At 44.5% G+C, this 13,854-nt stretch overlaps 1 protein-coding gene across 1 annotated transcript in view; it reads left to right on the top strand.

Moving 5' to 3' along the window:
• MLXIP (MLX interacting protein) overlaps positions 1 to 13,854 on the top strand; it is a 43,731-nt gene that overhangs the window by 7,718 nt on the left and 22,159 nt on the right. The window lies entirely within an intron of this gene.

Genomic DNA, 13,854 nt, shown 5'->3' with positions numbered 1-13,854 from the left:
TGCTTAATGAATTGATCACTTTTCCTGAAGAGCACAGAAAAATTTAAACGACTTGTTAAATTTTAATGACTTGTTAGAGAGTTTTTTATCCTTGGTTTTGTGTTTGCAGCACATTATCTGCAACAGTAATGCACAGTTAGAGAGCTTTTAGTCTCTCTACTTCTAGTTTAGCTGATGGTGTAGTGCAAGGAAGCAATGGATACAAACCTCTTTGCTGTATCTAATGCCTTTTCTTACTGTATTTTTTATGTGTGGTAATGTCTTCCTACATACAGAGATAAATGCTTTATTTTTAATCATAGTGGGAGATTTCTGGATTTCTGGGGATCTATTTATTGCTCATTTACACCACACCAGAGCAAGCAGAGAATATCTTTATGGGTAGAGTACGTATGTAAAGTTTGTGCTTCTGTTTCATTGCAGATTAACATTATTTCCCTATGCATTTTCCCAGTGATTCAAGGAACAAAGAGCAGAATTTGGGGGGGACAGTTCAGAGCAGAAATAAGAGCTGAGGCTGCTTTCAGCTGAAGGAGCAAGGAAGAATGGTTGAGAGATGACCCTTAGTTCATGAAAAGTTGTCCTTAATCAAGCAAAGGAGTCTGATGCTTGTTACAGTTTTGTTCCTGTGTGAGCTTGAAAGTGCTTCTTCCATCTCAGGAGATCAGGGGTGGTTTTATCTTTGCTGGTTTTGGGTGGGGCTTACTTGTCCTAGGGCTGGCTTGTGAATTGAGAATTGAAGACTGGAGCCTTAAGGGTGACCGAGGGGGTAGAGAGAAGATCCAGATAACCTTTTGCCATTCTTGAGAAAGAGGACTGCTGGTACTTGTTTTGGAAGTGAGATAGGAGCTGCCTTGTTTGTACTTGGGTTTTGTAAATCTGGGGGGAGGGTGGCAGTTGGCAAGTGTGACCTGGCCTGAACTTCTCTGTGGGGTGTTTGCTCCTCTTGGCTTTGTCCTGCACTGCATCTGCCCTGCTATTGGGAGAATCCTGCTGATGTGGGTCCTCAGAGGTGTCTGTGCTGAGAGCTCATGTGAACACCAGAGCCTTTAGTGCCATTAGAATCCTTGTGGTGAATGCGGGACCTTGGTCCTGTGTCCTGCCAAGCAGAGGGAGAGGAGGATCAAAGGTGTGCGAGTGTTTTGTTCTGAGGAGTTTGTGTTGCAGCTCGTGCTGCTGCCTAGAGCAGATCTGCAGGAGCACAATGAGCAGGATGGGGCCTTTTCTGTTCACTGATCCCTCCAGTGGAGGCTGCTAGTCCTCAGAGGTCAGCAGGGTTGTTCTTTATGAGAGACATGTCTGCATAACAAGATTCAAGCAAACATTGCAGAGGCACCAAAGAGGTTTGCTTCTGGAATCTGTCAAGTTGATTGTTTTCAGAATTCTGCAGCATGGGGTGTTTTACTCGAAATCCTGGCCTCCTTCCCTCTGCTGCTTTGCTGCTTTGTTTACTCTCCCTTCCCTCAAGGTCCCATAGTAACGGGTGCTCTGCCTGCAGCAGTTCAAGGACACGGCAGCTGAAGTGGCCTTGGCCAGCCTGGCTGAGACCTCTGGCCAGGCTGCAGCACTCAGTGACTTCTGTATCCAACAGCCAGACCCTTCTCCAGCCCACGTGAGCTTGTCCAAAACACTTCTTGTCCACATCGCCCCATCTGTGCCAGGGACTTGGTTGCCTTGGCACCAAAATTCTTATGTAGGGCAAGGGTTACACTCACTCCAGCCTGCCAGGGTGATGATGCAGAGCCCAGGCCTCTGTGGTAGTGCTGGTGTATCTTTGGAGCAGCTGGAATGTGGGGTTTCACAATAGACCTAAAAATAACTCAGTATGTTGATGTGAATGTGAGCCACCGCAGGCTCCTCTGCTCAGCTCTTCATGCTGTGTCTTACATTCATATTTTAGTTTGTTCTTAAATGTAGTTTGTGCTCACTGTCCACACCATTCACAAAGAGACAGAGACAAATGGAGCAAGAACTGTGGAAGAGCTTCTCATGTCTTTGTAATTCTTTGAAGTCCATGATTGCTCTTTACTATCATTTTATCATGCAGACTTGTGCTTTTGGTGCTGTGGTGTGACACTTGATTGAGCCTGTGTTAGTTGATAAAAGCCCTTACTTTGGAGGCAGAAGTGATCATGATAAAAAAGGAAAGGCATGCACATAAAAAGGAAAACTTAAAAAAAAGGTAAAAAGGAAATACCTGAGCTTGTGGGTCTGGCAGCTGTTAGAGAAGAAGTGTTAGTACCAAACTGGAAGAGGCCAGTGGAAGATCTTGTTGCATTTCTGATCTGCCAGTCATTGGATATGGGTATTACCTGCTACCACGTTTCCCAGAGCAAAGAATGATATCATTTGTTTTGTTCTTGGATGGTCACTCTCTGCTCATCCTGATGAATTCCTTTATGTTTACATTGAAGCTGTAATCTGAGTAAACTTAGCCATGGCTAGTCAAGCTCTGTTAACAGCATCTACAGTGAGAACTGCATCAGGAGAACTCCCAGTATTTGGGTGAGAGGCAGCACAGCAGAGTCCTGGTCCTGCTAAGCTGTGGATTCAGGAAGGGCTCTGAGATGTGCTCTCCTGTGAGCAGCACACAAAGGCCTGGATGTTCATGCCCTGCTTCTCGTGTTTGCTGGTCTGTACAGTGTCCAGAGAATGTATCACCATTTCCCTGTATAAACTCCTGCTTATTGCTATCTGCACAGCTTAGTCCAAATTTCTGTTTGCTTGGAAAACATCTGTCCCTGACAGGATGGAGGCTGAGGGAACTTGGATAGAAAATGTGCTGGTGGTGTGCCAGATGTGGGAAAGCACGAAGCAGTGAAAGGGAATCAACTACTTGTTTTTGCTCTTTAAAACACAGCTTTTGAGGAAGAAAATTGAGTGCAGGGGTTGTAGAGGAGGTTTGCTACCTGGAAACATACAAAATTTACATTTCTGAATTAGAGGATATAAAAGGTTTAGAAAGGAAGGACTAAGTCAAGGGATTTGGATATGGTTGTGAAAATTTAGATCTGTTACAGAGCCAGAGAAGCTCTTTGAATGTTGTCAGCTTATTTCAGATGAAGTCTTGTGATGGGAGAACTGACTTGATCAGGAATACAAATATCCTCAAGGAGGGAACTGCGGCCACTTCAGGTAATTATAAGGAACCGTGTTTGACACCTAAAGCAGAGATTGTGAAATAATTGCTTTGGGAAACCAAAACAATCTGTCCAAAACCTGGGGCATCCAAGCTGTTGAGTAGTCACCATAGTAGGTGTTCTCTACTAAAAGTGTCATTATCCCTCCCTTTCAAAGCAGAGTCCTGCCAAATCAATATACACACTCAGCTGGGGGGAAAGTGTCTAAAAACAGCAAAAAGAGAAGCTGTGTGGTTCTTCAGTTCACTTTTAGGGAGTGGGTTCATATACTTGCTAACATCATTTTCCTTTAGAGCTGGGAGGGGCTGCCAGGAGCACCCTGGGGACAAGCTCGTCCTGTTGTGACCCTTCCCCAAGCACCTGCTCACCCAGTGCTGGAACTGAGCATGGACCTGGGGCACCCTGGGTGGGGCTTCCTACAGCCCTTGCCAAAGCAGGTGCTGGAGTGAGCTGCACAGTGTTTCAGTATCAGCTGGGAAAAAATTCCAGGCAGCCTTTGGTCTCTGGAAGCTGCAGATAAGGCCCAGAGTGTGGCTGTGGCTGCTCTCTGTGGCAGCAGCCCCGTTCTGTGCTGCTGCCTGGAGGTGCTGGGGATTCCATGGTCTTGTGCAAGCACAGAGCCAGTATGTTTGTGACTGGAGTGACACTGTGATCTGAGTCATTCTTCCTGTGAGGAAGGGAAATCTGCAGCAAAACTGACTGGGAACCAGAGGCATTCCTAAATCCTGGTGTGTCTGTTGTGCTGTGTGAAATTGTTAACCCTTAGAGAAAACCATGGGATAAGGTTGCACTTAGTTTATCAAATCAGCAAATGTTACTGGAGAGCAGAGCTTAGCTCTGCAAGTAGATGCATAGAATTCTGCAATAAAAGCAAATTCATTACTGTTTCTAATAAAATTTTGGTCTGTGAAGGCTGTTGTTTAGGAACTCAGCGTGGATCCCATCTGTTTTTAGTATCCAGTTGTACAAGTAGAACCCTCAAATCTCCAGTAAAAATCTTAGCAGAGCTTAAGGAGACTAAAACTTTTATTAGCAGTTTTTATTAGCACATTAGTAGGCTTGGTGTCTAAGCGTGGCATGTGGTGATTATAGGCTGGGTGCATGTAACAGGCTTTTGGAAATAGGGAGACAGATCCTAGGAAATTTTGAGAGGTTGCTTCTCTCCATAGCAATAAACACATAAAAAGTGTTATTTACCTTTCACATGAGCTTTCCCAAGGGACTGTCGTGTCCCCAGGACAGGATTGTACAGAATGAAGGTTGGGACTGGTTTTTGTGATTTTGGCATGTAGGAGAAACCTGCTTCAAAGAAGACTTGAGTGAGGGTCATTTAGTGACTTGGTTGTTGTTTTGCTTGTAGTAAGATTTGTGAAAGTGCTGATGCTGTCACATGTTTTACTGGTGAAGTCAACACTTGCTTTGGGACATAAACCATCTCAGTCTATTTGAAACTCAGTCCAGACATGTCTTTTAACTGGTGCACAGGTGAATGGCATGGGAATTTCTGAACCATGTTGCTGTTTGATATTTAATCATGGTGGTTACTGGGAGCAGAGGAATGACTTTATAAGGGTATCATGCAGTAAAACAAGGTCTTCCTCTGACACTCTCCACATATAGTGAGGTTAAATATTGCTTTTGGAAGTTAACTGCTATGAAACATTCATCAGTGCCCTGTGCTGTGCATAGTTACCATAACCACCATCATTATAAAGTAACAGATTCAACAATTCAGCAGGGCTGGAGCCACCAAGGACAGGGGTGATCTCTCCATCTGTGTGTGGGAACCTGGCATTGCCCTTGGCCTGTCCAATCCTAGAAAGGCAATGGGAGCCATCTGGGAAAAGTGTGGTGAGGATTATGTGGCAGGAGCTTTGTTAGCTGCTTCCCTGCCAGCCCCGTGTCCCAGTTGATGGAGGAAGGGTCCCTCACTCAGCCCTCCCTGCACTGCAGCACTGATCTTCACTGATCTTCGCAGCTCCAGGTTGACTCGTGACCCACAGGTGGAAGTTTGGTTTCCACGCCGTGTTCTCTAAATGTTCAGCCTTCCTGTGGCCTTGGGTGGGTGGATCCTGGGGAGTTTTACTGTGGTGTTTGAGATGTGGTGCCCCATGGCATGACCACGCACAGGGCACTGGGGTGTTCAACATGAATTGAAGGGCTGCTTTTGGTGAAGCATTGCCAGAGCACTTGTTTGCACACAGATCCAAGAAAGGTCTAAGTGGAGACTTTTCCTGCGAGTTGTGCATGACCTTTTAGGGACTTTATTTTTTTCCACATTCCAGGCTGTTCTATGTGAGTTCTGGAAGGAGTTTTCTCCCTTCATCATCTTTCTATGGGATTTGGATTGGTCTTTGAGTAGTTTCAGTAGTAACACAATGGTGCCTTTACCCTGCTTCTGTCTCTTGTGTAGTTTCTGGTTCAGCTTTTATGTAAACTTTGAATAAGCTGTGTGTGCTGTTGCAGTCTTGAGTCTGTAATAACTGAATTTGGGAAGCAGCCTGGTGTTTTTCAAGCTGCAGGGAGCTGGCTGCAGACAGCTGGGATGAAAGCTTTGTGTCACAGGGGGGGAGCTGGGAGAGCATCTCTGCTTTTCCGAACCTGTAAGGCGCTTTCGGAATAAGATCCCTGAAGTCTTGCAGTGTATTTATAGGATGTAACGCTGTTCAGGGAATGTTACAGTATCCTCTGTGGCACAAGTGCTGGTTTCGGGTTTCTCCAGCATGGTAAACAGCTCTGGGCTCCGGTGGTATGTGTGCTGCTCTGAGGGCTGGGCTGATCTGCCACGCTGATAGGGTTTGTTTGGGTTTTTTAGAAGCTCCACGTGTGAAAAATCTTTTCAGTCCCAGATCATCACATCTTGATCAGTTCATTAATCTAGGCTGGGACCTTAATGATCAAAAAGATTCTGACACATTTATAGATCTCCATGCAAGAGGGTCCCTCACCAACAACCATCCATTTAAATAATGGATGTGTACTGCAAAACCCTATCAGTTCCTGATCATCTGTACTGGAAAACAGCTCCTTGTAGTGAATATTGAGATTCTGAGAAGGTTGATGAAAAGCCAGTGGCCAAAATCAAGTCTTAGGAAGAAGTGGAAAATTTCAAGACACTCAAATAAGTAGGATCACTTCCCTTTATATTGAAGCAGCTCTAAAAATGACACTTCTTTCCACCATGCATGAGAGCATAGGAAGCACTTCAAAAATAAGGAAGACAAAATGTATTGAAAAAAGAAATAAAACCAAATGTACTGATCTGATGTGAAAATTTTAAATCTAATCCTTGCTAAAGCTTACCCTTGCTCATGGCATTTCTAGTGTGGGGTGTGTGGCTGGGAAGTGCTTGGCTGGTGTTCTGCCCTTGCTTTGCCACTGACACACTTTGTGCCCATGGGCAGCTGCTTTTCCATCCTGGCATTTCAGATTTGGGCAGTGAAAGGGGTGGGATGTGCCTCTGAGCCTGGATCTCAGAGCACCGTGTGAGTTTTGTGTGTTGCTTCTTTTTCCATGACAGGATTTCTGGTGGTTCTTTAAAAGGGTCCTGATTTTTGACAGTGGAAGTGTGTGGCCTTTTATAAAGTGTTAATATTTATAAAGTTGCAAAGTTAAAGGCATCAAGGCTCAGGGGGAGGTTTGGGGAGGGTCAGCAGTGACAGATATGATGGTAAGGCCCATTTCTCAGCCTTTTGGGAGACTTGTTAATGACAGTACTTCAGCAGCTTTTTTCTTTTCTTGCTGTTCCAGTTCTGTACTAAAGTGAGCCACTGTTGGACAAGTGTCTGAAAAGCAGGAACATTTCTAGAAATATCCTTTGATTTCTGACTGGAAATGAGAAACTGTCTAAATATTCTGAGTCTTTAAATAGCCACTGGCTGAAGGACACCATAGCCTTCAAGTCTCCTTGATATTTGTACTGATCTTTATGTTTGTCCTGTGCTCTTTTCACCCTTTCCTAACCTGCATGAAACCTGCCTCTGGTGAAGGCATTTCTCAGTGGTCCTTCCCAGCTGCCTGCAGCCTCCCCCTGCACACAGCTCACCCTGGCCATGTTGTGTTGGACTAAAACTGCAGCAAGAGATCCTTTCCCTGATTGACACAGTGGTGGTGGTTTGAAAGCATGTCAGGGTAGGTATGATAATGCTCCCAAAATTGAGTTTTTCAGCTGTCCCTGAGGAGGCTGCCTTGACACAACCCCAGCCTGGTCATTCCTGAGTCCAGCATAGGCCAGGTTGTCAGAGCAAGAGCCCAGGCACTGCAAGCTTTCATTTATGCAAATTACATTAACCTTCCAAGCTTAAAATAGCATTGAATTTATAATATAAATAAATCAACATTTCTTGTGGATTTGTTGGGGCAGGAGTATTTGCTTCAGGCATACAGGTGACCTTTCACTTTCCTGTTCCATTTCAGGAGGTGCATACCTGAGCCTGCCTGTGTGGAATCAGTCTAGATAACATGTTTCTTGGCAGGTGTTGCAATTCCAGTGTGCCAGTGGCTAAACTTGATCTTTATTTTTATTTTTCTAACAGCTCTTAATAGATAATGCTCATGACAGAGGAAAAATATTTGTCTGGTCCAGGATCTCTGTCTTCAGGATGGAAGTATCATTTTTAAAAGGTGATGACTCAAACAGTGAGGGGACATTTTGGTTGTTTTAAAGTGTTTAATTTAACTTGAGCACGAAGCTCCCTGCTGTCCTTTGTGGTCTGTGGGCAATAGAAAGTCCCTCCACAGCCCTGAGCTGCAACTGCAGGAGGATTTCAGGGAAGGAGGGTGAACCAGGTGGTAATGAGGAAAATGACCTGCCCTACATCTGGCTTTTAAAATCAGCTCTGTCTGGGATTAGTATCCTCAGACTGCAGCTGGGATTAATTTTGTAGGTAGGAATTGTGAGATGCTCAAATGTGATCTCCTCTCCAGTCCTACACACATTCACACCATGTAGAAATGTTTTGGTTTCTCTTGCCTGCCCCTTTGCTCTCACACACAATGCATATAATCTGATTCTCTGAATGAACCTTTGTTTGGGGAAATACTGTTAGTTTTGGCTCTTGGAGAGCTGAGCTGACAGGCCCAACTCCCCAACAAAACAGATTGGAGATGACAAAACAAACTAAAACCACGCCTTTAAAAAAAAAATGCTGGGGAGAAGCCAGAAAGTTCCTTTTCTGTGTTGCTGAAAAAGCTAATCTGTTTAGCTACTGTGCTATCAAGTCTGAAGTTTGTCTTCTACTTAAATTAAGAGCCTCGTTGCCATTACCTGTAATTAAAGTAAAATTCGTACCCTACCTCAAAAATTTCATGATTGTGTACAGGAAGGAACTGGGGGGAAGCACAGAGGAAGTGGGTTTTGAGGCTGGAGCTAATAAGGCAAAAAAGAGTTGTTTTAGCACAAGGGCAGGAGGAATCCATTACCTAAACAGGAAAGCAAAGGCCATTTCTGTAGCTTCTTCCCATAAACTGAATTGACAAAATTCAGATTTGAAAACAAAATAATTTGTTTACAACATTAGACTCTGGTGATTCCTGCAGACATGCAGTAGCTGCTTTCCATCTGCTGGGCCTGCTGGGAATGCATATTTGGGCAGCAGGACAGGCCTGTGGAATCTAAACCACAGTGCTTGGAGGTTTGTGTTTAAATTCCATGTACCATAGATCTTGGCCAGGTGCTCTCTGAGGAGAAGAGAAGAAACAACACACTCCTGAGCTAGGGAGCCAAATGTTGCCAGAGATTTTCCTTGTCCGTGCTTATCAAGAAAGTGAAAGATGAGAGGGTGGAAATGAGGGGTTTATGTGCAAAGCACATCAAAAAAATCCACATCCTGCTCCTACTGTGTCGCTCACACACTTTGTAGCCACGGGCGTGTCATTCACACTCTCCTTATTTTAAGCAGGAGATCCTGCATTCCGTCCTCAGAGGGTATTTTAAAAACTTCTTACTTGGTGCAGCCTTTAGTTCACTGCAATCCCAGGATCACTTCCCAGCTGCAGTTCCTGCTCAGCCACTTTTACACGTCATGGTGTGGAGAATGAACTGAAATTTTTCTGAACAGGAAAAGGGGATTTTTCAGGCTGATGTTTACAGCAAAGTCTTCCCGATTGCTTTCTGTTAGAAGAGGATTTAAACATGAGGCTGTGGTACTCTTGTGAGCATTTCTGAGGGAGATGAAAAATGGGGAACTGCAAGTTGAATCAGAAACAGCTGAATAAAGCATGTGAGCTGTGTAAAACACATAAGCTCTACCATGCTATACCATATAGTTTCCATTTAATCAACATGTATTCCAATTACCTGTTAAGTGGAGGATATATGGAATTTATGTTAATATTTTAAAGTCTACTTCTCTGCACCTTCAGTGCTTTTTGTAGAAACCAGTTTCATAAAATGCTGGTGTTTCTTAATGCTAATAAGTAAATTAAAAATCCCTAAATTTCTTCTGGGTTTGCATGCAGTTAAATGTCCCTTTCTGCCCAAATCCAGAGGGTGCTTGTGTCGTGTGGATTTATGCTGACTGAAGTCCATCTTAAAATCCTCTGATTAAGGGAGGAGAACAGGGGATTCTTCTGTTGTGAGTCATCTCATCTCAGAGCTTGATCCTGCTTCTACAGATGTTGGAGGGAGTTTTGCATTGAATTTATTAATTGAATGTTGTTTCAGTGCTAGGGAGGGCCACTGGTTTAAATTTTGCAGCAGTGAATGGCATCTCATGTGTATCTGTTAAGAAAGAGGGTCACACCTTTGCCCTGTGAGATCATTAACTGAATGTTATTAACCTAGAACAAAACAATGAGATTCTCAGAGACAAAACTTTGCTTGTAAATGGATCCTGTCAGGGTACTGTTAGAATACAAACCTGCTCCCTAATTACATTTCAGTTGATTGAAGAAAAATTTAGAAATCAAAGGTGTTGAAGGGAATCAGGGAATCAACTCTCACAGTGGATGTCTCTTTCTTGTACTTTGCTGCAAATTTCGTGATGTTTGAAGGTTTGTAATTGTTTTAAAACACAGCTGCTTTCACTGGAGTTTTAGAAATGGAGAGTTGTGAGAGATCAGTGCCTGTTATCTGTCTGCCTGCTTGGATTTCAGTTGTCTGAGGTGTAGTTCCTGAGCTGGGAAAATGCATGTGGAAAACCTTGGGAATGGACTGCAGCCTCTCCTGGTGGAAGTGGCAGCCCCGGGTGCCTCTCCTGTGACAGCCCCAGGACTCCTCCAAAGCAGTTGGGGCCGCTGCGTCCAAGGGGATTTCCAGCTCTGCTGGCTGTTGAGCTGAAGCTCTTTTGGCTGTGATCAAATCACTTGATGAGGACATTTAGACTCGAGAGGTGGAGATTTCTGCATGGGAGACTGAGCTGAGCTGCTGGAATGCAGTGCAAGTCACCCATCAACGTTTGATTTGATCTGTGTGTGATAGTGAGGGGAACATGAAAGTCACCGATTCTTCCAGCATTGCTGCCATGAGCTGAGCTGCTGGCAGCAGCATCCCCTGCAGGATGCACCCAGAGCTTGGCTCCCTGTGCTGCCCATCTTGGGCACCCTCTGTGCAGCCCCAGCATTCCCACAAGCTGTGGGTGCAGCTGTCCTGGCTTGTGCCGTGCACTGTTGGGCCCAGTTCTCCTTTGGGATGTTCTCCTGCTCTCCTTGTGGGGAGCAGCATCCCTGGAGGCTGGGGGCAGCATCCCTGGAGGCTGGGGGCAGCATCCCTGGAGGCTGGGGGCAGCATCCCTGGAGGCTGGGGGCAGCATCCCTGCAGCAGCATTGGAGAGGGGGCCAGGAGAAGCAGGGCTGTGCTCCTGGCTTGTGCTGCAGGTACATGGTGAGCATCCACCTGTTGGGAAGTTGCTCCACATTGGCTGTAGGAGTTGGATGTTGTGGTGTTACAGAACTGGCAGGAGCAGCAGCCAGATGGTCTCTCCAGTTGTTTGGGATTTTTCCTTGTTGTTGTTGTTTTGCTGCTTTAAAATCTGAAGGCTGCTTTCGGTTAGGCAGCTGCTCTCAGTCTCAGTGCCGTTCAAAGTAATTGACTTTCCATTGACTTTGGAATTTGGAATAGTGTCTAAATATTGGTGTCAGCTTCATGCTGATTACTCTCCACTGAGGCTGAAGTCGTTTCACTTATGACCTCAAGCTGGACTTGTGTTTTGCTCCCATGGGAACTAAAAATAATAATTATTTTAAGAATAGGTTCTTAATCACTTCCTTCTTTTGATGTACTAGTCTTGTTTAGCATTTTCTAAGAATGTAATTGAAAATACTTTAAACTATTTGTGTTTTAATTCCAATTTTAATTAGCTCTTTGAAGATGCAAGGAGTGTACCAGACTTGATTACAGTTCCTTTGAGTCTTTTTATAGAAAAGCATTTGCTCTTGTTATTCTGAGTGCAGATTATTAGAGTTTTGTTGCTTTGGCAAACTGTCGAGTCACACAGAGCTGTGAAGAGATGAACATTAAGTTGACAGATTTCTTAGTCAAAGGCATGTGGGCACTTTGTCAGTGCTGGTGATGCATCAGCACATTAATCTCCTGTCTCCAAACTGTGAATGTACAGATGAGAAACAGGAAAAGGTGGGCTTTAGTCTGGGTTTGGAAGGGAAGATAAGGTGTGCAGTGGTTCTGGGGCAGAGCTGGCTGTGCAGTGAACACCAAAGTTGTTGGGATAGCTTGCAGTGATGGGAGAAATATGAAATGGATGGAGATCACTCTCTGCCCTGACACATGGGCTGGGTAACAGTGAGATGAACTAGTTGGAGATCTTTCCATTAACTAAAAATCTTGAAATTTAAAAGTGGAGTCTTGGGAGATATTTCTTTTCAGTAGTGCATCCACATGAAATAGAATCCAGGAGGATTTCCTAAATGTCTGTGACCATGCAGATGGTGCTGAGTGCCTTAAAGCCCAGTAACAGCACAAGTACATTAACAATGATTTTTTTATTTCTTGCTAATGGTTGGCATGGTTTGCTCTCACTCTGTCAGTGAAGTTGCTTGCTCCAGCAAGTCTGCTGGTCTTGGGGGTGCTCAAGTTCCATGTTGTGTACCAAATTCTGTTTATTTTTATCAAGCACCAACGTCCCAAAGGCTGCAGCAGAGCCTTGTAGGATAATCCAGTGTACAGCCTAACCCCCAAAGGGGCAGCTGGGCATGGACAGGGCTCACAGCTTGATCACTCACTGTTCTCTTGCTGCTGGGAATCATCCTTTTGGTGCAGTTCATAGCCACTCTCTGCATCTGCTTCCTTGTGCATACAAGAACATTGCGGTTCATTTTTAAAGAGGACGAGGAGGAAAAAAAAATCAGGCAACAACTCATCTACTGATGCATTGCTACAACCTGTTGCCACAACTGACATTTTATATAGTAGTAAAATTGAAAGAGCAGAGCTGATTTTCTTTACCTGTCTCTTGGCTGAAGCCTGGCATTTGCTCCTCTGTTACTGTAGAGTTGTGGGAGTACCTGAGTGTGAGAGCAGTTGTGGTGTCAGCAAGGGAGGAAATATTTGAAAAAATGTTTGTTTAATATCCTGTTATTGGCAGCTCTGGCATTCTGGTTGCTTTTGTTTAGGCCGAGGAGTTTTTACTTGTTTTTAATCTTGAAAGTTTTAATAAAAGGTTTCTTTAAAAAGAGCTGCTGTTGGGAGGTTTCCCAGACCAAATAGGAAACTGGGAATTATCAGTTCTCCACCCTCAGGCTCTGTGCATGGGCTTTGGTGAGCCAAGGGAAGTGCCTTGCACTTCTGTAGGATGTAATTCTATTTGCACAGAGATTTTAGAGCTTAAATGTGAAATGAGCTTTTAAGGATAAATCATTCCTCTCTGAGTTCATTTGTGCTGAATGCGTGAGGCAAATGGCCCGTGCCAGGGCACTGTCTGTGCTGCTCCATCCAGAGCCACTGCAGTTCATGGCAGAGGGCATTCCTGGCTGACCGTGTGCTCAGGGATCTCTCTGAGAGGGCAGAGTGTGTGTAGGTGACATTGCCACTCCTGCCACTCCTTCCTGTCCGTCACCCCTTGACCTGATGCTCGGAGGGTGTCACGGTGAACCCTTTCCTGTGCTGTTGTATGGGTTGCAGTTGGTATTTCTGGTCCAATTCCCTCATAGCAAGGTTGCACAACCAGCACAGGAGACATAAACTTGAAAGATGTGAGGCTAAAATGCCCCGAAACAAGAGAGAAAACCTAGGATAAGCATGGTTCTTATACTTTAATCTCTGGTTTGAAATTTACTGTGTTATGAGTATTTCCTACTTCCTCTGCCCTGTCAATAGTATGGATTAATGATTCATAAAGGTGTGTTGTAAGGGCTGGGTAGTTTGTGTTTATACAGTGCTTATTAGAGTCCCTGCTGCTTCTTCCTTTTTCCTTCCATTTCCCTTCCATCTCCCAGGAGCATTCATGCATAAACCATTTCTTTTTCCAGCCTTGCTTTTCCTTGGAGAAAAGTTTCTAGCCTGTTGGTACTCCTTTGTGCCCAGCTCTGATTACCAGCAGTGTAGAATTGGTGGATTATATTTTTTCATGGGCCAGAACTGGCATTTTGTTCCTCCTTTCCAGTGTTACCAGCCTGGAAAATCGAGTGGAACTGAATCTGACCAAACATGCAGAAGCCTCTTAATTTTAAATAATCTCAGTCCCAGTTGGTGGAAGCTCATAGGTGGGGGTTAGAAAAGGTGAGATACTAGCAAAGAGAAAAGTGTGGGTGAAATTAATTT

Source organism: Molothrus aeneus, chromosome 18 (assembly GCF_037042795.1).
Source record: "Molothrus aeneus isolate 106 chromosome 18, BPBGC_Maene_1.0, whole genome shotgun sequence".
NCBI classification, from domain to species: domain Eukaryota; kingdom Metazoa; phylum Chordata; class Aves; order Passeriformes; family Icteridae; genus Molothrus; species Molothrus aeneus.
Note: the sequence above shows the minus strand (reverse complement) of the source record. Positions and strands in the feature narration are given on the sequence as shown.